Source organism: Apostichopus japonicus, chromosome 1 (assembly GCF_037975245.1).
Source record: "Apostichopus japonicus isolate 1M-3 chromosome 1, ASM3797524v1, whole genome shotgun sequence".
In the NCBI taxonomy this organism is placed as follows: domain Eukaryota; kingdom Metazoa; phylum Echinodermata; class Holothuroidea; order Aspidochirotida; family Stichopodidae; genus Apostichopus; species Apostichopus japonicus.
This window is the reverse complement of record NC_092561.1, coordinates 3,182,744-3,200,456: the sequence shown is the minus strand read 5'-3', so window position 1 is coordinate 3,200,456 and position 17,713 is coordinate 3,182,744. Positions and strand designations below refer to the sequence as shown.

General features: G+C 36.7%; 1 long non-coding RNA gene across 1 annotated transcript; it reads left to right on the top strand.

Annotated features, from left to right (window-relative positions):
* Positions 1-6,677: 6,677 nt before the first annotated feature.
* LOC139983088 (uncharacterized) lies at positions 6,678-14,866 on the top strand. Its single transcript, XR_011798507.1, has 2 exons — positions 6,678-8,259; positions 8,334-14,866. It is a non-coding gene; the product is annotated as an uncharacterized lncRNA (long non-coding RNA).
* Positions 14,867-17,713: the final 2,847 nt, after the last annotated feature.

Genomic DNA, 17,713 nt, shown 5'->3' with positions numbered 1-17,713 from the left:
GTACAGATAACCGCGGTCAATCGGTGAATTCATATCGAGGAATATCCATTGTTTGCTAGGTAGAAGGATTTAGTTCTTGTTAAGTTCTTGAGAGACAAATTTTAATTTAAATGTCTGTACCCCACAAGGTATCCTGGTACTCATACCACATTACCAGAATACAGTATCAATAGGTGAATTTTCATATTCCAGTATAAAACCAAGGTCAAAGTTATTGTTGGCTTCTAATAGCAATGAAGGCATCAACTTTAGGCTGCCACTTAAATGCATTAAGGTGTATTTATATCACATTTAAGTTCTGTACCCCACAAGCTACACTGGTACTCATATAATATTAGGTCCTACAATGCGAATGATAAGTTTTATTCTGTATAGATTATCGCTGTCAATTAGATGAATTTATATTGAAGAGTTTTCATTGTTTGCTAGGTAGATGGATTTAGTTCTAATTAAGTTCTTGAGAGACATATTGTAATTGTAATTTAACTGTCTGTACCCCACAAGGTATCCTGGCACTCATACCACATGACCAGAATACAGCATCAATAGGTGAATTTTCATTATCCTGTATATAAATAAAGCACTGCCAAAAATATTGTTGGCTACTCATAGCAATGAAGGCATCTACTTAAGGCTGCCATTTAGATGCACTATTTTTAAGGTATATTTATATGACATTTAAGTTTTGTACCCCACAAGCTACACTGGTACTCATATAATATAAGGTCCTACAATGCGAATGATAAGTTTTATTCTGTATAGATTATCGCTGTCAATTAGATGAATTTATATTGAAGAGTTTTCATTGTTTGCTAGGTAGATGGATTTAGTTCTAATTAAGTTCTTGAGAGACATATTGTAATTGTAATTTAACTGTCTGTACCCCACAAGGTATCCTGGCACTCATACCACATGACCAGAATACAGCATCAATAGGTGAATTTTCATTATCCTGTATATAAAGCACTGCCAAAAATATTGTTGGCTACTCATAGCAATGAAGGCATCTACTTAAGGCTGCCATTTAGATGCATTATTTTTAAGGTATATTTATATGACATTTAAGTTTTGTACCCCACAAGCTACACTGGTACTCATATAATATAAGGTCCTACAATGCGAATGATAAGTTTTATTCTGTATAGATTATCGCTGTCAATTAGATGAATTTATATTGAAGAGTTTTCATTGTTTGCTAGGTAGATGGATTTAGTTCTAATTAAGTTCTTGAGAGATATATTGTAATTGTAATTTAACTGTCTGTACCCCACAAGGTATCCTGGCACTCATACCACATGACCAGAATACAGCATCAATAGGTGAATTTTCATTATCCTGTATATAAAGCACTGCCAAAAATATTGTTGGCTACTCATAGCAATGAAGGCATCTACTTAAGGCTGCCATTTAGATGCATTATTTTTAAGGTATATTTATATGACATTTAAGTTTTGTACCCCACAAGCTACACTGGTACTCATATAATATAAGGTCCTACAATGCGAATGATAAGTTTTATTCTGTATAGATTATCGCTGTCAATTAGATGAATTTATATTGAAGAATTTTCATTGTTTGCTAGGTAGATGGATTTTGTTCTTATTAAGTTCTTGAGAGACAAATTTTAATTTAACTGTCTGTACCCCACAAGGTATCCTGGCACTCATACCACATGACCAGAGTACAGTACGACAAATTGTAATTTAACTGTCTGTACCCCACAAGGTATCCTGGTACTTATACCACATTACCAGAATACAGTATCAATAGGTGAATTTTCATATTCCAGTATAAAACCAAGGTCAAAGTTATTGTTGGCTTCTAATAGCAATGAAGGCATCTACTTTAGGCTGCCACTTAGATGCATTAAGGTGTATTTATATCACATTTAAGTTCTGTACCCCACAAGCTAAACTGGTACTCATATAATATTAGGTCCTACAATGCGAATGATAAGTTTTATTCTGTATAGATTATCGCTGTCAATTAGATGAATTTATATTGAAGAGTTTTCATTGTTTGCTAGGTAGATGGATTTTGCTCTTATTAAGTTCTTGAGAGACAAATTGTAATTTAACTGTCTGTACCTGAAAAGGTATCCTGGCACTCATACCACATGACCAGAGTACAGTACGACAAATTGTAATTTAACTGTCTCTACCCCACAAGGTATCCTGGCACTCATACCACATGACCAGAGTACAGTACAACAAATTGTAATTTAACTGTCTGTACCCCACAAGGTATCCTGGCACTCATACCACATGACCAGAGTACAGTATCAACAAGTTAATATTTATTATCCAGTATATTAAGCACTGTAAAAAATATTGTTGGCTACTCATAGCAATGAAGGCATCTACTTAAGGCTTCCACTTAGATGCATTAAGGTATATTATATCACATTAAAGTTCTGTACCCCACAAGCTACACTTGTACTCATATAATCTTAAGTCCTACAATGCGAATACAAATTTTACTGTACAGATAACCGCGGTCAATCGGTGAATTCATATCGAGGAATATCCATTGTTTGCTAGGTAGAAGGATTTAGTTCTTGTTAAGTTCTTGAGAGACAAATTTTAATTTAAATGTCTGTACCCCACAAGGTATCCTGGTACTCATACCACATTACCAGAATACAGTATCAATAGGTGAATTTTCATATTCCAGTATAAAACCAAGGTCAAAGTTATTGTTGGCTTGCTCAATGAAGGCATCTACTTTAGGCTGCCACTTAGATGCATTAAGGTGTATTTATATCACATTTAAGTTCTGTACCCCACAAGCTACACTGGTACTCATATAATATTAGGTCCTACAATGCGAATGATAAGTTTTATTCTGTATAGATTATCGCTGTCAATTAGATGAATTTATATTGAAGAGTTTTCATTGTTTGCTAGGTAGGTGGATTTAGTTCTAATTAAGTTCTTGAGAGACATATTGTAATTGTAATTTAACTGTCTGTACCCCACAAGGTATCCTGGCACTCATACCACATGACCAGAATACAGCATCAATAGGTGAATTTTCATTATCCTGTATATAAATAAAGCACTGCCAAAAATATTGTTGGCTACTCATAGCAATGAAGGCATCTACTTAAGGCTGCCATTTAGATGCATTATTTTTAAGGTATATTTATATGACATTTAAGTTTTGTACCCCACAAGCTACACTGGTACTCATATAATATAAGGTCCTACAATGCGAATGATAAGTTTTATTCTGTATAGATTATCGCTGTCAATTAGATGAATTTATATTGAAGAATTTTCATTGTTTGCTAGGTAGATGGATTTTGTTCTTATTAAGTTCTTGAGAGACAAATTTTAATTTAACTGTCTGTACCCCACAAGGTATCCTGGCACTCATACCACATGACCAGAGTACAGTACGACAAATTGTAATTTAACTGTCTGTACCCCACAAGGTATCCTGGTACTCATACCACATTACCAGAATACAGTATCAATAGGTGAATTTTCATATTCCAGTATAAAACCAAGGTCAAAGTTATTGTTGGCTTCTAATAGCAATGAAGGCATCTACTTAAGGCTGCCACTTAGATGCATTAAGGTGTATTTATATCACATTTAAGTTCTGTACCCCACAAGCTACACTGGTACTCATATAATATTAGGTCCTACAATGCGAATGATAAGTTTTATTCTGTATAGATTATCGCTGTCAATTAGATGAATTTATATTGAAGAATTTTCATTGTTTGCTAGGTAGATGGATTTAGTTCTAATTAAGTTCTTGAGAGACAAATTGTAATTTAACTGTCTGTACCCCACAAGGTATCCTGGCACTCATACCACATGACCAGAGTACAGTACGACAAATTGTAATTTAACTGTCTGTACCCCACAAGGTATCCTGGCACTCATACCACATGACCAGAGTACAGTACAACAAATTGTAATTTAACTGTCTGTACCCCACAAGGTATCCTGGCACTCATACCACATGACCAGAGTACAGTATCAACAAGTTAATATTTATTATCCAGCATATTAAGCACTGTAAAAATTATTGTTGGCTACTCATAGCAATGAAGGCATCTACTTAAGGCTTCCACTTAGATGCATTAAGGTATATTTATATCACATTAAAGTTCTGTACCCCACAAGCTACACTTGTACTCATATAATCTTAAGTCCTACAATGCGAATACAAATTTTACTGTACAGATAACCGCGGTCAATCGGTGAATTCATATCAAGGAATATCCATTGTTTGCTAGGTAGAAGGATTTAGTTCTTGTTAAGTTCTTGAGAGACAAATTTTAATTTAAATGTCTGTACCCCACAAGGTATCCTGGCACTCATACCATATGACCAGAGTACAGTACAACAAATTGTAATTTAACTGTCTGTACCCCACAAGGTATCCTGGCACTCATACCACATGACCAGAGTACAGTATCAACAAGTTAATATTTATTATCCAGTATATTAAGCACTGTAAAAAACATTGTTGGCTACTCATAGCAATGAAGGCATCTACTTAAGGCTTCCACTTAGATGCATTAAGGTATATTTATATCACATTAAAGTTCTGTACCCCACAAGCTACACTTGTACTCATATAATCTTAAGTCCTACAATGCGAATACAAATTTTACTGTACAGATAACCGCGGTCAATCGGTGAATTCATATCGAGGAATATCCATTGTTTGCTAGGTAGAAGGATTTAGTTCTTGTTAAGTTCTTGAGAGACAAATTTTAATTTAAATGTCTGTACACCACAAGGTATCCTGGCACTCATACCACATTACCAGAATACAGTATCAATAGGTGAATTTTCATATTCCAGTATAAAACCAAGGTCAAAGTTATTGTTGGCTTCTAATAGCAATGAAGGCATCTACTTTAGGCTGCCACTTAGATGCATTAAGATGTATTTATATCACATTTAAGTTCTGTACCACACAAGCTACACTGGTACTCATATAATATTAGGTCCTACAATGCGAATGATAAGTTTTATTCTGTATAGATTATCGCTGTCAATTAGATGAATTTATATTGAAGAGTTTTCAGTGTTTGCTAGGTAGATGGATTTAGTTCTAATTAAGTTCTTGAGAGACAAATTGTAATTGTAATTGAACTGTCTGTACCTGAAAAGGTATCCTGGCACTCATACCACATGACCAGAATACAGTATCAACAAGTTAATATTTATTATCCAGTATATTAAGCACTGTAAAAAATATTGTTGGCTACTCATAGCAATGAAGGCATCTACTTAAGGCTGCCATTTAGATGCATTAAGGTATATTTATATCACATTAAAGTTCTGTACCCCACAAGCTACACTTGTACTCATATAATCTTAAGTCCTACAATGCGAATACAAATTTTACTGTATAGATAACCGCGGTCAATCGGTGAATTCATATCAAGGAATATCCATTGTTTGCTAGGTAGAAGGATTTAGTTCTTGTTAAGTTCTTGAGAGACAAATTTTAATTTAAATGTCTGTACCCCACAAGGTATCCTGGCACTCATACCACATGACCAGAGTACAGTACGACAAATTGTAATTTAACTGTCTGTACCCCACAAGGTATCCTGGCACTCATACCACATGACCAGAGTACAGTACAACAAATTGTAATTTAACTGTCTGTACCCCACAAGGTATCCTGGCACTCATACCACATGACCAGAGTACAGTATCAACAAGTTAATATTTATTATCCAGCATATTAAGCACTGTAAAAATTATTGTTGGCTACTCATAGCAATGAAGGCATCTACTTAAGGCTTCCACTTAGATGCATTAAGGTATATTTATATCACATTAAAGTTCTGTACCCCACAAGCTACACTTGTACTCATATAATCTTAAGTCCTACAATGCGAATACAAATTTTACTGTACAGATAACCGCGGTCAATCGGTGAATTCATATCAAGGAATATCCATTGTTTGCTAGGTAGAAGGATTTAGTTCTTGTTAAGTTCTTGAGAGACAAATTTTAATTTAAATGTCTGTACCCCACAAGGTATCCTGGCACTCATACCACATGACCAGAGTACAGTACGACAAATTGTAATTTAACTGTCTGTACCCCACAAGGTATCCTGGCACTCATACCACATGACCAGAGTACAGTACGACAAATTGTAATTTAACTGTCTGTACCCCACAAGGTATCCTGGCACTCATACCACATGACCAGAGTACAGTACAACAAATTGTAATTTAACTGTCTGTACCCCACAAGGTATCCTGGCACTCATACCACATGACCAGAGTACAGTACAACAAATTGTAATTTAACTGTCTGTACCCCACAAGGTATCCTGGCACTAATACCACATGACCAGAGTACAGTATCAACAAGTTAATATTTATTATCCAGTATATTAAGCACTGTAAAAAATATTGTTGGCTACTCATAGCAATGAAGGCATCTACTTAAGGCTTCCACTTAGATGCATTAAGGTATATTTATATCACATTAAAGTTCTATACCCCACAAGCTACACTTGTACTCATATAATCTTAAGTCCTACAATGCTAATACAAATTTTACTGTACAGATAACCGCAGTCAATCGGTGAATTCATATCAAGGAATATCCATTGTTTGCTAGGTAGAAGGATTTAGTTCTTGTTAAGTTCTTGAGAGACAAATTTTAATTTAAATGTCTGTACCCCACAAGGTATCCTGGCACTCATACCACATGACCAGAGTACAGTATGACAAATTGTTATTTAACTGTCTGTACCCCACAAGGTATCCTGGCACTCATACCACATGACCAGAGTACAGTACAACAAATTGTAATTTAACTGTCTGTACCCCACAAGGTATCCTGGCACTCATACCACATGACCAGAGTACAGTATCAACCAGTGGCGTAGGAAGGTACTTTTGAGTGGGGGGGCTGAAGACTGACGGCCGGCATGGGGGAGGGGTCAAAGGGGAGTGGGTGTCCCCCTCCCCTTTGGAATTTTTTTGCATTTCCAGGTGGCCACAGATGCAATTTGGTGCAATATAGCACACTTCAACACCCACTCCATGTTGTAAACTTAATTTTGTATTTTCACCTGGCCTTAGATGCAATATGGTGCTTCAAATGAGATTTTTTTTTCTCATTTGGAAATGAAAAAGGGGTTTTCTGACTTGCGAACCGGGGGGGCGGAATGATACTTCCGCCCCTCCACATTTTTCACTGGGGGGGCTGGCGCCAACCCAGCCCCCCCGGTTCCTACGCCCTTGGTATCAACAAGTTAATATTTATTATCCAGTATATTAAGCACTGTAAAAAATATTGTTGGCTACTCATAGCAATGAAGGCATCTACTTTAGGCTGCCACTTAGATGCATTTAAAGGTATATTTTTGGCTAGGTAGAAGGATTTAGCTCTTGTTAAGTTCTTGAGAGAAAAATTTTAATTTAATTTAACTGTCTGTACCCCGCAAGGTATCCTGGCACTCATACCACATGACCAGGGTTCAGTGCGACAAATTGTAATTTAACTGTCTGTACCCCACAAGGTATCCTGGTACTCATACCACATGACCAGAATACAGCATCAATATGTGAATTTTCATATTACAGTATAAAACCAGGGTCAAAGTTATTGTTTGGCTTCTTAATGGAGTTATCTACTTTAGGCTGCCACTTAGATGCATTAAGGTGTATTTATATCACTTTTAAGTTCTGTACCCCACAAGCTACACTGGTACTCATATAATATTAGGTCCTACAATGCGAATGATAAGTATTTTTCTGTATAAATTATCGCTGTTAATTTGATGAATTCATATCAAGGAATATCCATTGTTTGCTAGGTAGAAGGATTTAGTTCTTGTTTAGTTCTTGAGAGACAAATTTTAATTTAAATGTCTGTACCCCACAAGGTATCCTGGTACTCATACAACATGACCAGAATACAGCATCAATAGGTGAATTTTCATATTACAGTATAAAACCAAGGTCAAAGTTATTGTTGGCTTCTAATAGCAATGAAGGCATCTACTTTAGGCTGCCACTTAGATGCATTATTGTATATTTATATCACATCAAAGTTCTGTACCCCACAAGCTACACTGGTACTCATATAATCTTAAGTCCTATGATGCAAATTATCAATTTACTATACAAATATCCATGGTAAATTCTTTGAATTCATATTGAAGGATTTCCATTGTTTGCTAGGTAGATGAATTTAGTTCTAATTAAGTTGTTGAGAGACAAATTTTAATTAAATTTAACTGTCTGTACCCCACAAGGTATCCTGGCACTCATACAACATGACCAGAGTACATTACGACAAATTGTAATTTAACTGTCTGTACCCCACAAGGTATCCTGGCACTCATACCACATGACCAGAATACAGCATCAATAGGTGAATTTTCATATTACAGTATAAAACCAGGGTCAAAGTTATTGTTTGGCTTCTCAATGGAGGCATCTATTCTAGCTGCCACTTAGATGCATTAAGGTGTATTTATATCACATTTAAGTTCTGTACCCCACAAGCTACACTGGTACTCATATAATATTAGGTCCTACAATGCGAATGATAAGTATTTTCTGTATAGATTATCGCTGTCAATTTGATGAATACATATCAAGGAATATCCATTGTTTGCTAGGTAGAAGGATTAAGTTCTTGTTTAGTTCTTGAAAGACAAGACCACATGACCAGAGTACAGTACGACAAATTGTAATTTAACTGTCTGTACCCCACAAGGTATCCTGGCACTCATACCACATGACCAGAGTACAGTAAGACAAATTGTAATTTAACTGTCTGTACCCCACAAGGTATCCTGGCACTCATACCACATGACCAGAGTACAGTATCAACAAGTTAATATTTATTATCCAGTATATAAAGCACTGTAAAAATTATTGTTGGCTACTCATAGCAATGAAGGCATCTACTTTAGGTTGCCATTTAGATGCATTAAGGTATATTTATTTTACATTTAAGTTCTGTACCCCACAAGCTACACTTGTACTCATATAATCTTAAGTCCTACAATGCGAATAAATGTTTTTACTGTACAGATAACCATGGTAAATTCTTTGAATTTATATTGAAGAATTTCCATTGTTTGCTAGGTAGAAGGATTAAGTTTTTGTTATTAGTTCTTGAGAGACAAATATTAATTTAATTTAACTCTCTGTACCCCACAAGGTATCCTGGCACTCATACCACATAACCAGAGTACAGTATCAACAAGTTAATATTTATTATCCACCATATAAAGCACTGTAAAAAATATTGTTGGCTGCTCATAGCAATTGAGACATCTACTTTAGGCTTCCACTTAGATGCATTAAGGTATATTTATATCACATTAAAGTTCTGTACCCCACAAGCTACACTTGTACTTATATAATCTTAAGTGCTACAATGCGAATAAAAATTTTACTGTCCAGATTACCACGGTCAATCGATGAATTCATATCAAGAAATATCCATTGTTTGCTAGGTAGAAGGATTTAGTTCTTGTTAAGTTCTTGAGAGACAAATTTTAATTAAATTTAACTGTCTGTACCCCACAAGGTATCCTGGCACTCATACAACATGACCAGAATACAGCATCAATAGGTGAATTTTCATATTCCAGTATAAAACCAAGGTCAAAGTTATTGTTTAACTTCTAATAGAAACGAAGGCATCTACTTTAGGCTCCCACTTAGATGCATTAAGGTATACTTATATCACATTTTAATTTTGTACCTCACAAGCTACACTTGTACTCATATAATCTTCTGTCCTACAATGAAATTAATAAATTTACTGTACAGATTACCACTGTCAATTAGGTGAATTCATATCAAGAAATTTCCATTGTTTGCTAGGTAGAAGGATTTAGTTCTTTTGAGCCAAATTGAAGTTTTATTTCACTTTCTGTATGCCACAAGGTATCCTGGCACTCATACAACATTGCCAGCATACAGCATCAATTGGTGAATTTTCCTTATCCAGTATACAGCAACTGTTGAAGTTATTGTTGGCTTCTAATAGCAATGAAGGCATCTACTTTAGGCTGCAACAAGGATGCATTAAGGTGCATTTATATCACATTTAAGTTCTGTACCCCACAAGCTACACTGGTACTCATATAATATTTAGGTCCTAGAATGCGAATGGTAACAATAACACAAGAAACATGACTCAACAATATACAGTTGCGTGTGATAGTAATTAGGTAATCTCCTTCCAGGCTACACAGTAAAGGTTAATCTCATTTACTTGAAGGGATCAATATATCCTAGCTTACCTGGTAGCTCCTAACTTTTATACCTTTATTTGTTTAGATTCTTATGGTTTTCATTCCCCGATCCGTAATATAAAGCAAGAGATGTAGTGTAACCTTGAACTTAATTAGTTTTTGTTTTCACCACAATCATCATATGTTTTGTTCATGGAACAGCTTAAAACCCTTTCTTGTATATTCAGTTGAGCTACAGCAAATCAGGATTAAATAACACCACACAATACAACACGATCCTTAAAAGTGTCATTTATTTAATTAACTGTCCAATTAATTAAGGAATAATTAAAACACTAATGTGTATGCTAGCCACCATTGTTCCTCACAAGGTATCTTCATCCTCACTGTTACCCCTAAGGTATCCTCACGCTCATTGCTGTTCCTCACAAGGTGTTCCCCATAAGGTATTAAGTGTGGGTATGTGTGTGTGTGCATCTGTGACGCTTGCTTGGGTACGCTCTATCTCAATAAGGGAAAGTTGGATTGAGGCCAAACTTGGACTATAGATCCGCCATATGGAGAAGGTGTGCCCATTTGTTTTTGGTGCCCACAAAGGTCACCAAAGGTCAGTTATGGTCAAAAAACCGAAAATATTAAACCTGCAATAACTCCCAGTGCCAATGTGTGACAAGATTGATATTTTGGGACAAGTTGTGAACTGGTTAGGGGAGCATTTTCAAACTTAACGGTCATGTGATCCGAGGTCACCAAAGGTCAATTAATGATAAAAAACTAGTATTTTTGTGATAACTTGAAAACAAAATGTCCGTTAGGGTTGGGAGTTGCTTCAATGTTATCCTTTTGTTGACCCGCATCTTGGTGACCCTTGACCTCAATTTGACCTCTGGTGACCTTTACATGTTTTTGGGGATTTTTACAGTTTTGATGCTATTTTCAGATGTCAAAGGTACCTTCTGATCATAAATGTCATCAGGTTGACCCCGTGTGACCTTTATATGCGAGGTTATATGGGGTCAAAGTTTTTCGGTCGGAGTTAGGATGGTTGTACAGACTTGTCGTTTTGTTTTTTGGAATCAGGAGATTAAACTACATTTGAAACCAAGGTCAAAAGGTCAAAGGTCACATTAGAAAAAATGTGCTTATTTTGGGAGGAAACGAGCAAAAAAGAAAATGTTTGGTTTTGATGCTAGATTTGGATCTCAAAGGTACCTTCCGATCAAAAATGTCAATTGGTTGACACCCGTGTGACCTTCGTGTGCGAAGTTATACGAGGTAAAAGTTAATTTTCAGACATTTAATGCAATAACTCCCAGTTCCAAAGTGTGACATGGTTGATATTTTTGGACAAGTTGCAAATGGTATAGGGGAATATTTTCAAACTTAACGGTCATGTGATACGAGGTCACCAAAGGTCAATTAATGTTAAAAAACTAGTATTTTGGGGATAGCAAATGGGCAAAGAAAAAAATGTTTGAATTTGTATAGTTTGATGCTCTAATTTAGGTCTCATCAATCAAAAATGTCAATAAGTTGACCCAAGGTGACCTTTGAATGTTAAGTTATATGAGGTCAAAGTTAATTTTCAGACATTTAGTGTAATAACTCCCAGTACCAAGGTGTTACACAGTTGATATTTTGAGACAAGTTGCAAATGGTATAGGGGAATATTTTCAAACTGAATGGTCATGTGATCCGAGGTCACCAAAGGTCAATTAATGATAAAAAAGTAGTATTTTTGCGATAACTTGAAAACAAAATGTCCGTTAGGGTTGGGAGTTGCTTCAATGTAATCCAATTGTCGACCTGCATCTGGGTGACCCTTGACCTCAATTTGACCTCTGGTGACCTTTTCGTGTTTTGTGGATTTTTACAGTTTCGATGCTATTTTCAGATGTTAAAGGTACCTTCTGATCATAAATGTCAATGGGTTGACCCCCGTGTGACCTTCGTGTGCGAAGTTATATGAGGTCAAAGTTAATTTTCAGACATTTAATGCAATAACTCCCAGTTCCAAGGTGTGACAAGCTTGATATTTTTGGAGTAGTTGCAAATGGTATAGAGGAATATTTTTAAACTTAACGGTCATGTGATACAAGGTCACCAAAGGTCAATTTATGATAAAAAACTAGTATTTTTGCGATAACTTGGGAACAAATTGTCCGTTAGGTTTGGGAGTTGCTTCAATGTAATCCATTTGTCAACTCGCATCTGGGTGACCCTTGACCTCAATTTGACCTCTGTGACCTTTTCGTGTTTTGTGGAATTTTACAGTTTCGATGCTATTTTCAGATGTTAAAGGTACCTTCTGATCATAAATGTCAATGGGTTGACCCCCGTGTGACCTTCGTGTGTGAAGTTATATGAGGTCAAAGTTAATTTTCAGACATTTAGTGCAATAACTCCCAGTTCCAAGGTGTGACAAGCTTGATATTTTTGGAGTAGTTGCAAATGGTATAGGGGAATATTTTCCAACGTAACGGTCATGTGATACGAGGTCACCAAAGGTCAATTAATGATAAAAAAAACTAGTATTTTTGTGATAACTTGAGAACAAATTGTCTGTTAGGGTTGGGAGTTGCTTCAATGTAATCCATTTGTCGACCCGCATCTGGGTGACCCCTGACCTCAATTTGTTCTCTGGTGACCTTTTCGTGGTTTGTGGAATTTTACAGTTTCGATGCTATTTTCAGATGTTAAAGGTACCTTCTGATCATAAATGTCAATGGGTTGACCCCCGTGTGACCTTCGTGTGCGAAGTTATATGAGGTCAAAGTTAATTTTCAGACATTTAATGCAATAACTCCCAGTGCCAAGGTGTTACAAGGTTGATTTTTTTGGACAAGTTGCAAATGGTATAGGGGAATATTTTCAAACTTAATGGTCATGTGATCCAACGTCACCAAAGGTCAGCTAATGTTAAAAAAGTAGTATTTTGGGGGGGGGGGAGAAAATGGGCAAAGAAAAAATGTTTGAATTTTTACAGTCATGCTCTATTTAGGTCTCACCGATCAAAAATGTCAATTGGTTGACCTCCGGGTGACCTTTGTGTGTGAAGTTATGTATACAAGTTCAAAGTTAATTTTTTGACATTTAATGCAATTAAATCTCAATGCCAAGGTGTGAAATGGTTGATATTTTGGGACAAGTTGTGAATGGGGTGGTGGAACATTTTAAAACTTAAAGGTCATGTCATCTGAGGTCACCAATGTTATCATATCTGTTGACACGCTTGTAGGTCTCTTATATTTCTTACATTTCCGACGCCATATTTAGATCTCAAAAGTGTCTTTTGATCAAAAATCTGATCACATTTTGTGATCATAAAAGTGTTGTCTATAGTGTTGGTTACTTTATGGGAACATGTAGGACCACAATTACTTGGACTATTTGAGCCCAATCTTGCTTGATAATATTATGTGTATTGTCATATACCCCAAGCAAGGAACCACAGTGCCCTTGGGCTCTTGTTATAGAAGAATTTCTGCCGAGCAGTTATTCATCTCATTCCTCCATATTGTATATTCAGGTTGCAATGACCTATGCATTAAGACATTGAAAGTGTGTATGGAAAGTCCTTGTCTACACATAACACATAACTTTGTGTTGTGCACACAGAATCGCTCTCTTACAGTATGTGAATTTTCAAATAATTGTTATCTAATCACTCTCATAGGGAGGATTAGGTACAATATTGTAGTTCCTTTGCCAGTTGGACCATTAACAGTATTACGCAACAGTTGCCATGGTAGTGGTTAGTTTTCCCAATAGGGGTCATTCATTGTGGGGTATTGCATGGTCACCGGAAGTGTTTGACTGAGGGAGGGGTAAAAGTTGTCTGTGTGGGGTGTCCAATTTTATGTCAAACAGTCCTCTTAAATGGCTGTGTTGATTTTCTTAAAACTTGGTATGAAGGTGTTTTAGGGTTAAAGTCTATGTCTAGCAGACCCCCCAGAAACATAGGTCAAATGTCACATCAAATTAAATTCAATGTTTTAATTCAATATTACTCCAAGGGGACACATTACATTCAAATGAAATCTTCACTTGTATAATGGGAACAACATGTAGGCTACTAATACAGGCAGACATGTGACCTCTGTCATAGTATTAATCAGATTGTAGAGGACAGCAGAGTGATAGCACTGCAATCATATGACAGTATAGTCCTGCTAACTTATCATATCAAAAAAAAACATTTGCAGTCTTTGTTCATTTGTTTTTTTACTATCAATGCAACAGATAAAAAATAAATAAAATGGTTAGACTGTCAGTGTAGAATAAAGTTTTATTTCTCTCTTTTTTTCTGAAGATGACACAGAAATGCTCACACTGAGTCTGTTTGGTCTGGCCATTGCGTTCAAGAGGAAAACCATTGCAAGGAAACTTTGATGGGATGATGGCACAGAACTTACTGTGCCTATTGTTGCTAGGGATGATCCTAGATCACAGAGGATGAAAAAAATGTGTATAGCACTGATTAAAAGAAGCGTATTGAGTTTGGTGAAGGTCAAAGGTCATTTGGGGACAACAGGGAGGTTAATTGTCTTGTAGGGTATATGTGTTCATCTTTAGGAAGTGGCAACACTGGAACAGCCACATGGTCTTCTACTCTGCAAATCCTAAAATGCTTGTTTTAAGTGTGTGTGAAATAAAAAGGGGGGGGGGGGGGGGTGGGAGGGTTGGGTAAGGTTACAGTGACTTCTCTTATTGTACTTTTTTGGTATAAAATTATTAGTAGGGGTATCAGTATGCCCATTAGAGCAATCTGAGGGTCTGAATAGTACATCCTTCAGAACTGCATTGTAAGCCACTTATTGTTGTTATTAATGATGTAATTTCTTATTGCTAAATGACACTCCGAGCAGTAGGGGGTGTATCGGTACGGACTTCAGAACTGCATTCTTAGCCACCTAATGGTGTTATTATGTTATTTCAGAACTAATGGTGTAACTTCTTGGTGCTAAATGACACTCCAACCATTAGCGGGGCGTTTTGGTACACCTCTCAGAACTGTTTTGCAAGCCACTAAATTTTGTCACTTCTTGGTGCTAAATGACACTCCAACCAGTAGCGGGGCGTATTGGTACGCCCCACAGAACTGTATTGTACGCCACTAAATGTTGTTAATTCTTGGTGCTAAATGACACTCCAATCAGTAGCGGGGCGTATTGGTACGCCCCTTAGAACTGTATTGTAAGCCACTAAATGTTGGTACTTCTTGGAACTAAATGACACTCCAACCATTAGCGGGGCGTATTGGTACGCCCCTTAGAACTGTATTGCAAGCCACTTAATTTTGTTACTTCTTGGTGCTAAATGACACTCCAACCAGAAGCGGGGCGTATTGGTACGCCCCTTAATGGTGTTACTTCTTTGTGCTAAATGACACTCCAACCAGTAGCGGGGCGTATTGATACGCCCCTCAGAACTGTATTGTAAGCCACTAAATGTTGTTACTTCTTGGTGCTAAATGACACTCCAATCAGTAGCGGGGCGTTTTGGTACGCCCCTTAGAACTGTATTGTAAGCCACTAAATGTTGGTACTTCTTGGAACTAAATGACACTCCAACCATTAGCGGGGCGTATTGGTACGCCCCTTAGAACTGTATTGCAAGCCACTAAATTTTGTTACTTCTTTGTGCTAAATGACACTCCAACCAGAAGCGGGGCGTATTGGTACGCCCCTTAATGGTGTTACTTCTTTGTGCTAAATGACACTCCAACCAGTAGCGGGGCGTATTGGTACGCCCCTTAGAACTGTATTGCAAGCCACTAAATTTTGTAACTTCTTGTTGCTAAATGACACTCCAACCAGTAGTGGGGCGTATTGGTACGCCCCTCAGAACTGTATTGTAAGCCACTAAATGTTGTTACTTCTTGGTGCTAAATGACACTCCCTTGCAGTTGTGGGGTGCATTTGTTTCACTGATTCACTTTTGTACAGGGACAAGAGGTATTTTTCTTCCTTTTAATTCATGTAAGAAATTAACGTACTAAATTTCAGTTTATGGTCATGTAGATAAAATATAACATGAAATACATAAGTTGGTACAAACAAAGAATAATTTTCTCATTGTGTTATTTTTTGTCTCAAATTTATGTATCTGCAGTATGATTACAATGCATTTGCCTTTTTAACTCACATTTTGAAGGTTTAAAGACAATGACAGTCATAGCGTAGATTTTTCCCTTATATATACCATATTTTTATACCCGGATGCAAACGTCATTAAAAGCAATATCATTTCTGGTAAATTTATCAATGTTGAACAGAAAGTTTGTTTTTTCTTGGATAAAAGTCAGGTTTAAATAGTTCCTAGAAACCCTAAATGTTTCCTAGCCTCTTTAACTTTAAGTTCCGTTCGACTTCAGATATACTTTTTCGGTTAAACTGTGCATCACTTCTGTTTATTATATTTTATTCATCATTCTGAAGTTACACGGTAATTAGAGAGTAAATCACAAAAACTTGAGTTATCTTGTGTTTATTTCTCTGTGTGCCCGTTTCATTGTGTAAAGCAAAGGAGGACCCAGGCTGACAATACCATGGTACCTATAATATTATCGTGGGAGATATGAACACAATTTTCATATTGCTACTGGATATATTAATACAACATATTTGGTGCTCCCATGTTCCCCAACGTGTGTTTATTTCCATGCACTACCTTTATCCGCACTACCCAATCCCTCCATCTCCGCCCCTCAAAATTTTAAAGTACCTCAATAATGATAGATGAAGGTGTTCTTATTTAGGGTGAGTTCATGAACACTCTGGCTGAAAGGGAAAGAAGCAAGTAGCGGGGGGGGGGGATGGGGGGCGCGGGTCCAATGGTACAGGAATGAGTGAAAGCTCTTGTAAATATTAAATAGGTGTTGGATAGGATTTTCACAAAACCGGAAGAGGGGCACGTTCTGGCAACTTGACATTTATAATAAGCTATTTCTTGGAAGCGTGTTGCCATCAATGAACTGTATTAGCTAATCATTAGCATATAGACAGCAACATGACCCGGGAAAATAATCTTATGTTTTTTTAGGTGGCATCAGGGTGATACATCATTTCTTAAATGTCATTTCTTGTTCGCTCTTTTCTCTCCCTCTCTTCTCTGCCCTTCGCCATAAATACAAAATTGTGGTTTGACCTCACGATACAGAAATTACTAGCAATGTAGTGTGGTAATCGTTTTCAGCCGTGGTATATCCCTTTATTAAAGTTACCACTGTTTATGTCACCAACTATCAACTAGTTTTCCACGAACATAATAATAATAGATGAGTTCCCAATATAGGGCGCATTCCTTTACCCAGGGGCTGGAAACAGATAGAAAGGCACGATCGTAAATGGGCAATTGAAAGAGTGCGAAAGGGGCTCTTGCGATTTGTGAAAAGGGCGTTATACGGGGGTTTCCACAAAGTTTGAGTTTAATTTATTTCATCATAATATAAATAAATTGTGAATACCTAAATTTAAAGGTGGTGGAGGAG